The sequence below is a fragment of the Acanthochromis polyacanthus genome, chromosome 10, assembly GCF_021347895.1.
Source record: "Acanthochromis polyacanthus isolate Apoly-LR-REF ecotype Palm Island chromosome 10, KAUST_Apoly_ChrSc, whole genome shotgun sequence".
Taxonomy (NCBI): domain Eukaryota; kingdom Metazoa; phylum Chordata; class Actinopteri; family Pomacentridae; genus Acanthochromis; species Acanthochromis polyacanthus.
In genome coordinates, this window is record NC_067122.1 from 31,069,037 (window position 1) to 31,081,132 (window position 12,096).

Genomic DNA, 12,096 nt, shown 5'->3' on the forward strand with positions numbered 1-12,096 from the left:
AACAGAGGTGGGCTAGCATAAGCACAGCCCACCTTACTACACATAATGTAACTGATTTATAACCAAGTCAGACCATCTGCTTTCACATTTTGACTCAATGTTTTCTGTTAAGCATGGCTTTTTGCCCAGTTCACAGGTTGACCTGCACACCACAGCTACACACACACACCAAATGTTAGGCATACCAGTGCAACCAAATAAAATGTTGAGTCACAACTGATGCCTTTTTAGATGCATGTGATTACAGCAAACACCAGCTCCAGACAGTTCTCACATTACTACAGCTAGCTTCACAAAAAAGCATCTTGGTTCTGTGAAATATAGCAAAATTAATATTTACCCACCTGTCAAGCAGAGACAGAACAATGTCCCATTCCATCTTCAGGCCTGTCAACTTCCAGAGTTCATTCCACTGGGATTTAGGTATACGCCTCTCATTGGCCGCTACTATCTGTTTTTTTTCCTTCCCCATCTCGATCTACGTGTTACCGTTTGTGATGTGAAACAATAACAACCTTCAAATAACAATCAACCACACTGAAAATCATAAGTTTTGCAAAATTTGTGATCAATGGACAACCCACCTACTACCTAAGCCACAACTGTCTGCTGTAGGCTGGCTAAATAGATTCCGCACTGCACAACCCTTGCCTTAACATAACGATATGTTCTTCTCCTGTATATTTCGAGTTCATCTTTCCTTTTTCAAATTAAGTACATTAACATTCACCAGATTTACATTCTGAAAAATTTTGCCCCACTTTCCATCCTTTCCCCCCATCCTTGCAAAGTACAGCAAATGCTTGTGTACAAAAGTGAAACACTAGAGCTTACAAACGGTTTGCCTTGAGCCCCCATGACTTTCACAATTCAGCCAGTTTACTAGGAGAACCAATTTCCTTCTTTTTCTATTAACCTTATTTTTATCATTTAGAGACCATTAAGCAAAGATTTGAAATACAACCAATTACATATCCTTTCCTTGCTGAGAAGAGTTAAGAAAACACAGTATGCAAACCAACACTGAGGTCATACTGAAAAGGTCCAAAGCATTCACATCAGCACTAACATCATGGCACACAGAGCAATAGGTTTAGTAAGCAAGGTGAGGACGGATCAGTCATTCCGTCTCAAATCATCATATTTTCAAAGAACCTCTGCTGAACTACGTCTGATTTATGTATGATTTCTGAGTGTAAGTGTTTTTAATTTTTTTCCATTAATGTATGCAACTTCAGCAAGTTTTTGTGCATAAAATGTAAGATGTTGGAACGATAACATGTCAGAAACTATTAAAGATAAAAGGGCCATTCCATGTCTACTCAGCAAGATTAGGGGAGGTCAGTTGCTTGACCATCTCAGAATCTGTTGAAATTTTGTAGGAATGATTTTTGGCATTTAAAACTGACATCTGCCAATTTTACAGCTGAAATTATAATTTTTTCACCCAACGGAAATTTTCAATAAATCACTTGCGAGTCGGAAATTGAATGAGATACAACTTTCAGATATCCATATCTCTTGAAGTATATGTCCTAGAGCAGGGGTGGGCAAACCTTTTGGCTCATGGGCCACATTGACTTTTGAAATTTGACAGACGGTCCAGACCAGCATCAGATGGTTGGAGACTGTGCAAACTAATATGAATTACATGTTAAAGACAACACTGACAAAGTAAAGAATACTCACATTAAGTTTCAGTGGGAACAGTGTTGTTGGTCACCCTTTTTTGCCAGTGCATCAAAGTCTGGTGTCAATTTCTCAGGACGGATCTGGGGTGTTGATCAGTTAACTGATCTGTGGTGTGCTTTGTTGATGTTAATCACGCTGAACGTCTGCTCACACACGTAGGTAGATCTGAACAACACCAGCATCCTCTGTGTCATCTTTCAAATGTTTGAAAACTTGGCGTCACTTAGTGAAGTGTAAAAGTCATTCAGTTGAAGGGAGCTGAACTTCTCCTTTAAGACCGAGTCACTTTGAAGATCGATTGGTTCCAACTGCAGCTCCTGTGATGCCGTTTCTGGGTCTTGTGACAAGAGACATGATACCAGCTGAAGGGTCTTGTCAATTTCTTCAAAATCAGAGAACCGACGGCAGAATTCTCCGTGTAGGTCGTCTAGTGATTCCTTATATTTCATCACATGTCGACTGGCCTCTGTCAGCATTGCCAGTATAAGGAAATGAGCAAAGGAACTGTCCTGAGTGATAAACTAATTTTTTCACATTGGTTTTTGCTCTCTGGACACAGGAGACCTGCTGTCTCTACCATGCATTCTTTCAAAGACACCCCTTCAGAAAAAGGCTTGCTAGCCTTTGCTATTTTGAATGCTTGCAAATAATTTGCCTTCGGGTTTGACTCTTGAGTCGTAGTTTGCAGAAAAAAAAAATGCATTTTTACTGAGTCTGTAAACTGGCTGCAGCCTCTGACCGTAGCTGTCCATTCTTGCGCTGACTGGTTGCTAGCGTAGTTAGCATGCTTCGTGGAAAAGTGCCAGCTGATATTCTATTCTTTAAAAACTGCAACGGTTTCATTGCAAATAAGACATACAGCCTTTGGACGGACTTCAGCGAAAAAATATTTAGTAATCCACTCTTTGTGAAACACTCGACACTCACTGTCGACTTTTCTTTTCTTTGATAAACTCATCATTACAGCAGGGCTCAATGCAGCTGCAAAGTGGAAGAAGAGAAAATAAACCAACAAAGGTCACTTGTGTCTGGAGCGCCATCTAGTGGGGTCAACAGAAACATTGGATACTGCAGGGGAAGGCCAAATGAATGTGGTCTTTACTGTAATTTAGTCAATTCTAATATTGACAAAATTATTTCGCGGGCCGGATTGAAAAGCCCAAAGGGCTGTATGTGGCCCGGGGGCCATAGTTTGCCCATGCCGGTCCTAGAGTGTGCAAATTCTAGCAATCAAGACTCACTGTTTTGCTTAAAGGCTGAATGTCACAAAAAAAAAAAAAAAACAACAACATTTGAACAAACTCATATGAAAATGCAGTCAGCAGTTACATCATGGTGTACATATTAGCTTAATGCTATCAGTTTATTGGCGTCATCAACACTGAGTTGGCACTGGGGCCAATCAACTGAAACTACCCATATGTTACGTAGCGTTAGCTGACCATCAATATTTTGCAAGTGTCTATTTAACTTGTAAAATCTGCTATGAGTTATCTTAAGCTATTAACTTTTCTCCGGTAAGTCGCTGCCCTATTTTCCAGGACAACACTCCTCTGACTCCGACATGGTGCCTAGGTGCTTGACGTGACATCACTTGCAAGGCCGCACTCTCGCGAGTAATTAACGTCCTATTAACACAACGTATCAAAGAGTACAGATTGAGCAAGATAGTTATCCGTTTACATTAGTGTTGGCGAGTACCCAAAACAGTGCAGGACTCTGCTGTGAAGGTGGAGACATGTGGAGGTGGTGTTTTGAAAAAAAAAAAGAAAATGGAAAAAAAAAAGAAATTTGAAGGAGCAGCAGCTAGGATTTAGGAATGGCGGCCTGCCGCTGCTGAATGAATGTAGAGGAAACAGTGTACATGCTGGTTTGGATGCACCTTTGGAGCAGAGGGTGCCACTGCACTTGAGGAGAATAATACTTTAGCTTGCCCAGACACTCTGCTGATCTTTGGCCATCATCCATCTGGGATGAAAGAGTGGTTGTCTCTTGGGCCTGGGATTGTCTGTGCATGTTTGGATAGCACTTTCAACATTTCTGTACTCTTTGCAACATCTTCCATGGAAACATAGAAGATTGTGACGGTCTTGATGATTTTTAGAGGGCAGTGGGGTAATATGCTGTACTACTTCAGCGATGATGCACTGTCCAACCTAAGAATTACAAAAGAAAAAATTTCTGCAACCTCCTTCACCATGAGAGTGATTTCAAGTTGAAATCAAGGTGGAACTTCTTTGCAACGAGCCATAGAAAAGCAGTGCTTGGTGGCACTGTCACACGTCTGACAGCAAGGCGTCAGAGTCCCATTACAAATCACATACTAAATCAGACTCTAAGACAAACACTTCAAGAAATATGGAAGGGGCATCTGAAAGTGACAGCTCGTTCCATTTCCAACAGGCAAATGATTTACTGAAAATTTCCATTGGGTGAAGAATCATGGAAATGTTGGAATTTCAGCTTAAAAAAAAAAGGCACGTCAGTTTCAGATGCCAAAGACGATTCCTACAAAGTTTAAACAGATTCTGAGGTAGTCAAGCAACCACTTTTGCAGAATGGACAGAGTAGGGCTAGGCGATATGACGATAGATATCATCTGGGTGATAGAAAATGTCTATCGTTTTATGTGAAGATCCTATTGTTTATATTGCAGTGTCACAAAACACGCTTTACGGCAGAATTTTACGTCACCGACGTGCCTTACAGCAAGCCCAGGCACGCAGCAGTGTTGCCAACTTAGCGACTTTCTCGGTAAATCTAGCGACTTTCCAAAGCGTCCTAGCGACTTTTTCTGCCGTTTTGGAGACTGACAGGAAAACTGGGATAATTCAGCAGTTACTGTCCTCAACCAGCAGCAGGTGCTGCTGTGAGCTCCTCCCCCTCCCAGAGCACAGGCTGTCAGTCCAGTAACCCCACAGCAGTCCCAGTGTCTGATTAGAGGACACATCCCTCCAGACGGCAGATGAATCACACATGCACAAAGTCACTACAGATCCCATCCAGACTTACGGAGCGGGATATAAATGAAAATGTTTCTTCACTGTCATACTAAAATAAACCACAGCATTTAGCCTCTTGTGAAAAAAACATATTTTGGGTGTTTTATACTCACTTTTTGGTCTCTTCCACAACGTTATGCCTCTCTCCTACAACGCTGATTACAATTACATGCAACCTGGGAAATATGCAAATTAGGCGATGACGTCATTTAGCGACTTCGAGAACAGCCAATAGCGACTTTCCTTACTGAGGAGTTGGCAACACTGCACGCGGCTAAAACAAACAGCTACAGAGGAAGACGGTGGACTCGACTCAGAAGAACAATCTAAACAAGAAGATGACGAACAACCAGCTCAAACTGACGAGCTTGTACCTAAAAGAAGGGAACTTCTGTCATATGGTGGTGGTTTGGATTTAAATATTGGGAAAGTCCATCAAATAGTCTCTGAATATGGGGGAGTTAAGTTTAACTGGAAAAATGAACCCATCATGTGCCAGTTTTGAGTACATAAGTAATAAAAGTTGAAAAGTTAAGGATTCAGAAGTCAATTAGTGACATTTTCTGAATCATGTGTAGTTGGATGTCACCCACCCACACACACACACAATCTTAATATAAAGTCCTTGGTCACAAAAATGAAAAAAAAAAACAACACAAAAAAAAAACAAAGTATGACAAAAACAAAAACATTGCTACTTGGTCTAATCCGAGGAGAACGGAGATCTGGAACTTTTAAAGGTCCCCCCCCCCCCCCCCCCCCAAGTATAATTACGAGAAAAAAAAATTCTTTTGGCTTTTTTTATTATAGTGCACAGTGGAGCAAGAGACAGGAAATGTTTGGAGAAGAGTGGGGGAAATGCAGTAAATGGCCATGGGTTGGACTCGAACCAGGTCAACCTGTTGAGCTACAACAGGTTGACCGGTTTGGAGAACAGAGTCATTCCATGTCAATTCAACAAATGCTTGTTGCACCACTTTCTCAGATCCTCCCAAAAAAATTTTTGGGCTTTATTTGGGTAATTTTATGAACAAATGCAAAGTATTATGGTTATAAACATACAGTATAAGCAGTAATGATCTAATCTAATACCCATAGTCAGTCCAAACTTAATCCTCGCCTATGATTTTAGGGTTTTAAACTACTAAAAAAAGCAATTTATACTCCTTTTACATGGTCAGAATTTTTTCCCCTTCCAAAACTTTTACCCTTCTGGTGAGAAAAGTATAGAAATGAATGAAAATAAAAAAATACTGGACTGTGGAATTTCCCAAAATATCCTTATTATTTCATGGGCGACTTTATTTTGGGTTTTTCATGCCTCTATTTTAGGACTTATTCTTGTGAAAAGACATTGAAAGAATGAATTTTCTTCTTTACTAATGAAAGTTGCATAAGGTAAAAGTTTTAAAACATTAAAATAAAGCTTATTTATTGATTTATAGGCTGTTGAACTCAGGTGTAGACCCAAAATAGCCTAACTTTAGGCATTAAAAAGTGCATGTGGGATACATGGTACGCGGTTCAAATTTTTTTTGGAGGAACTAGTATGTGTGAAGTATGTGTGAACTTACTTTCATATTTGTTTCTTGTGCCAAAGATGAGCAACTGCTGAATCAATTTACTATACATTTTGATCCTCGTTTTTGTTTTTAGGAACCATTTACATGACCAACTAAAGATGAAAGATGAATCTGAAGCATCAGCATCGTAGTATAAGTTACAAAGGGCATATCTGAAGTTAATTATTATATAGACATTGTTTTTCTTTCATACAGTAACTGAATAAGAAGAAATGGCATCACTCCCAGACTGCATTCTCAGGACAGCCTCGGTATCGTATTTGACTTATCAGCTGAATTTGAAGATTTGCAAGTGAAATTCATGCACCCAAAAGGTCCCAGCAAGAAGTTCACATGGCCTAGAAAGGATGACGTAGTGTGGGTGCCTACAGCCCACATCCTCTGTCCAATCACTGCTCCTTCAACACGCCGTGGTGGACAGTACCACATATCTGGTGCAGATGATGGCCTGATTTCAGAGAAATTCAAGCAGTTCAAAGGACAGAAATAGTGGTGTGATAAGTTGGGGACAAATTACATGTTTTACATGGGACCTAAGGCAATATAACTCATTTTAACTGCAATATATTAGTTAGAATTCCTAAAAAAAACGCCTATAAAACATAGTGCATTTCTTGGTTAAATTGGCCATGAAGGATTCAAGAAACAATGTTGATACTTCAGATATCAATTATTCGGATGTTTATTGTTATACAGACAAAGTTTCATGTTTCTACTCCATGTCCCACATTGGTTTCTGTGCCAATATATGTATGGTGTTTTTCAGTCTGTTTCATAAATAGGCATCGTTTTGAGGTCTAAGGAGACTAGCTAGCTCTTGGATATTTTTAGGTTAGAGAGAACTTTTAAGGTACTTTGAGATTTTTATAACATATGAACCTTGTTACTTATTAAAATTTGTGAAAAAAATGCCTAAATTCTTGAAAAATGCCATTTTCGCCAAATTTTTAAATTGCCCTGTACCACAGAGAAATGGGTATATTCATTCCAAATTTTTTTTCCTGCTCTATTGTTAAGGTGTTTGAACCCTTCAGATCACTTGTAAGTCTATATCATCAGTCAGTTCCCAGTATTATCTTCCTAAATCAAGCCTTTCTACCTAACATATCAATTTCCAAGTGGAAAAATAGGGATTTAAATATTTTATAACTTAGCAAATAGCAATCATATGATGTTAAAACTTTGCAAGTAGTCTATTCTTATGTTGGGATAGTTAAAAAAAAAGTTTGGAGATGATCAGAGGAGGTCATGCAACAAAATTTCCTCAGATTTGTTGAAATGAGATGGAATGACTCAACATCAACATAATACAAACAATTAAATACGTCGATCTATTGAAATAGGGTGTTTTTTCTAGTCGAGACTTTACATGCCTTGACATATTTAATCATAATCTGACCTGCTTCTGTAAGCAAAACTGAAGTGGTAAATTCAATCTCATGATAATTGTAGAAATTGTTTAATAGGATTCAAATGGATTCTCTTGATTTGTGTTCCATTAGGAACTAGAAAAGCACTCAGAGCGCGCAGATCTCCACCAAGGATAGAGAGGAAAACAGGAAACCCATGCAGTAAAGGATCATGAGCTGGAATCAAACCTGCATCTCTGACACAGTTCTGTTTATGAATCACCTTCTGAACCAGTTGAGCTATCTGGACACCTTGTTCCAATTTATTAGACGACATACTAACCTATGATGTTTTTGTCCTATTTTGGACCACATAGTAAAACATACTAAAAAATTCAAAGTGATCCAGGATCCAGGATCCTTTCCAGATTGCCACCAAAATTAAATCAGCTCTTCCTCTTACCATAGTCTACATCCCCTCAAAATTTCATGTGAACCTGCCCAGGCTTTTTTGAGTTATCTTGCTAACAGACAGACGCCGGGTGTCACATAACCTCCTTGGCGGAGGTAATTAACTTGGCCTTCAAGACCATTGTCATGAATTTGTGAAGAATTCACCTTAAAGAATCCCTTCCAATACGTAGGAGGTCAATGTGCTAAGCTGAATGTCTGAAGTGACTAAACATTACATGCCTGTATTCAAAGTATAACCCTGTCACACCTGCTCAATCAGTTAGAAAAGTTCAATGAAAAGAACTTTTTCATTTCTGTGATCAAGCATTTTGTATTAAGATTAATATCCATGTTTTTCTTCATATTAGTGTGATGTGCAAATACACATGTTCAGAAATATTACTAGTTGACTTCTGCAACATTATTTTATTGCTAATATCTGCTGGGATAGGATTTTTCTTGACAGCTGCAAAAAAAAAAAAAGCACTTCTCAAATTCTAAATCAGTGGCTTGTTGAGGAATTATATTCCGTAAGTTCCTGACATGTTGCCTTTAAAACGTACCCTCAAATTTCAATGTGCAAATGAGCATGCTGAAAGAGTCGACAGGCAATATATATATTTTTAAAGATATCTTGGAGAGTACTTAATACTTCAATCTAAAATTTCACAGAAACCAATGTAAATATCCATACTTTATGATTGCTAAAAAATTCAAGGAAATCAGAGACAGTCAAGCAGACAGAACCTGATCTTTTGAGACAGAATAACCATAAGGTAATTTAGCTACTGTGGCAGTAGTCATACCAACTAGTACACACCAAGTTGCACAGGATTACTAAAATACGGTACCTCTAATAAGCTCACATTTAGACGAACACAGTTAATCTACTGACATGACCGTAATGTTTGTGCATAGTCAAAGACTATTTAATTTTGGACCCACTGCAACTTACAGCACTCCTAAACATATCTTACATATGAAGCATTCTTTGGCAACAAAGCATCCCCTATGAAACATTTACATCAAATATAACATTAAAAGCACTTGATATGTGAGCCTGGTTTTACCTGAATGCCAGCCTTCATTCATGCCTTCACACACCACAATGACACGAGCAGAGAAGGGACAGAAGGAAAACGACCGCTGGCTAAATAATGGCGGACATCCCGGTGGAAAAAGCAGGCTGAATGACCCTGATGTCTTGGCCATATAGTCAGTCCGAAAGGAGCTTCAGTTTGTGCCATAATAGAAACGCAAGAAGACATAATTATGAATAATGCAGGGAATGGTGTATTAAGTCAGGTATGGACGAATGGCATTCTGACAGCTTGTACTCATAGCAGAGCTGGTAAGAATGTTCAGACCAATGACTGAAGTAACCTTTCTGACGGCAACTAACGTTAGACTGTAACTTTTTCAGTATACGAGTATGAAATCCAATGACAGTACAGCACCCACCAGCTCTGACTGCTGTTTGAAGTTCTGCTTAATGCTAGCGTTAGGTTAGCTAACGTGGCTATGAGCGTTCATTACAGAGTTTCAGACGATGTAGAGACAGACAGGCAGACACACAGACAGAAACAGCAGCGTCATACTACCTCAGACTGTACACAAACGTTTGATATCCTTGTTGTGGGTTTGTTTAAACAGCGAGCTAACAGCCGCCGTCCCGAAAGCAGAAATAACAAGAGCGACACTACGTCAAGCTCCTGGAAGGACTGCTTTCCAACTGTACAAACATCCGGTCCCAACGTTCAAAATAAAGCTCAAACCTCCTCATGGCGTCCCAAACCACCAATCAACACTCATGTTATAATTCCTAATATTAGCTACAACTATATGTACGTAAAAGAAATATAGTTGTTCTGTGCAGTTTCTCTTATAACAAGTAGTATCTGATGACTTTATAGATAGCAAAGAAGAAGTCAACTCTCAAAAATATGAAATAGATCTGCAAATACACAAACAAGTGCCACAAAAAAAGTCTGAGACAAACCTTCCATCCTTCTAAATTAATAGTTTGTCACTGCTGTTTTCAGAAAGCATTTCAAAGTAAGAGCATGCAGTCTCGTCATTACCTGTATTTTAAAGAACCATGTGTCTTACATGGCTTTAGACTGAGATTAAGAAAATGGAGGAACTAGAGCCATATCAGTGAACAGTATTGACTGGACTATTTGGTAATAACCATCCTCACAGCCATGACGCACACCAATAAAACTCATTCAGCTTCATCTGGAAACGATATCAAGCACTTAACGGAGAGCATAAATAAGCACAATCATCAGGAACTGAGAACTTTTGAATTCACGGAATATAATACGCGGGATTCAGAACAGGTTGTAGACCCAGATGATAATTTTTTTTCTATAGCATTAACAATTGGATTTACTACAATGAAGAACAATATAGTTAGGTCCATAAATATTTGGACAGAGAAAGTTTTTCTGATTTTGGTTCTGTACAGTACTTCATTAAAATTCTTTATTTTACCAGGTAAGATCAGTTGAGAACAAGTTCTCATTTACAATGAATTTTAAATGAAACAATTCAGATGCAGTTGAAGTGCAGTCTTTCAGCTTTAATTCAGTGGGTTGAACAAAAACATTACATAATATGAGGAACTAAAGCATTTTTAAACAATCCCTTCATTTCAGGGGCTCAAGTTTAATTGGACATGTTAAATAACTGAAAGTAAATTTTTCATTTCTAATACTTGGTTGAAAACCTTTTGCTGACTGTAGAGGCTATTCCTTGGTTCATTGCTTTCTTTGTTTCTTAACCTCTTCTTTGAAATGACCGACACAGAGACTGTTACGATCGTGTAGTGGAGAACCCAAGCACAGACAAACAGACAGGCTCAATGGTTATAACGAAATAAGGTTTTAATTTTAAATTTGAAACTGCTGGCTAAAGATAATCGTAAATATAGTAAGATTGTTATTCATGTGGCTGCTCAGTGGAGTAGTGATTAGCACTTTTGCCTTGCAGCAAGAAGATCCCTGGTTCGAATCCCGGGGTGGGCCTGGGATCTTTCTGCATGGAGTTTGCATGTTCTCCCTGTGCATGCGTGGGTTTTCTCCGGGTACTCCGGCTTCCTCCCACAGTCCAAAAACATGCTGAGGTTAACTGGTTACTCTAAATTGTCCGTAGGTGTGAATGTGAGTGTGATTGTGTGTCTGTATATGTAGCCCTGTGACAGACTGGTGACCTGTCCAGGGCGTCCCCTGCCTTCACCGAGTCAGCTGGGATAGACTCCAGCACCCCCCATGACCCTAGTGAGGATAAAGCGGTGTACAGAGGATGGATGGATGTTATACACGTCGGCGGTAACGACACCCGGTTACGCCAATCGGAGGTCACCAAAATTAGCGTGGCATCGGTGTGTACTTTCACCAAAACCATGTCGGACTCTGTAGTTTTCTCTGGACCCTTGCCTGATCTGACCAGCGATGACATGTTTAGCCGCATGTCGTCGTTTCGCCGCTGGTTGTCTTTGTGGTGTCCATCAAACGACGTGGGCTTTATTGATAATTGGAGCTCTTTTTGGGGAAAACCTGGTCTGATTAGGAGAGACGGCATCCATCCCACTTTGGCTGGTGCAGCTCTCATTTCTAGGAATATGGCTGATTTTATTAGTACTCCTAAAGCATGACAACCCAGAGTTAAGACCAGGATGCAGAGCTGTAGTCTTACACACCTCTCTGCAGTTTCCTCACAGCTGTCACCCTCCAGTAATTCAGTTAATTTTATTGAGACTGTGTCTGTCCCCCGACCACCAAAATTCAATAAATTAAACAAATCAAAAATATACAAAAGAAATAGTAACCACAAAAATGTAATAAAAATTAATACCACTATTTCAACAGAGCAAAGAAACAGGACAATTAAATGTGGTCTGTTAAATATTAGATCTCTCTGGTCTAAATCTCTGCTAGTAAATGAGTTGATAACTGATCACCAGATTGATTTGTTCTGTTTGACTGAAACCTGGTTGCAGCAGGAAGAATTTGT

The 12,096-nt window shown here is 39.3% G+C and overlaps 1 protein-coding gene across 4 annotated transcripts in view; it reads right to left on the reverse strand.

Moving 5' to 3' along the window:
• LOC110955896 (protein ABHD18) overlaps nt 1-9,811 on the reverse strand; it is a 46,800-nt gene extending 36,989 nt beyond the window's left edge. For 3 of the 4 annotated variants that reach the window (XM_051954199.1, XM_051954200.1, XM_051954197.1), the window contains exon 1: nt 9,681-9,811. The gene's annotated coding sequence lies outside the window, so the exon portion shown is untranslated. Of the gene's footprint in view, nt 1-344; nt 978-9,680 lie in introns of those variants that run through there. The other variant, XM_051954198.1, reaches the window with a different exon arrangement.
• Nucleotides 9,812-12,096: the final 2,285 nt, after the last annotated feature.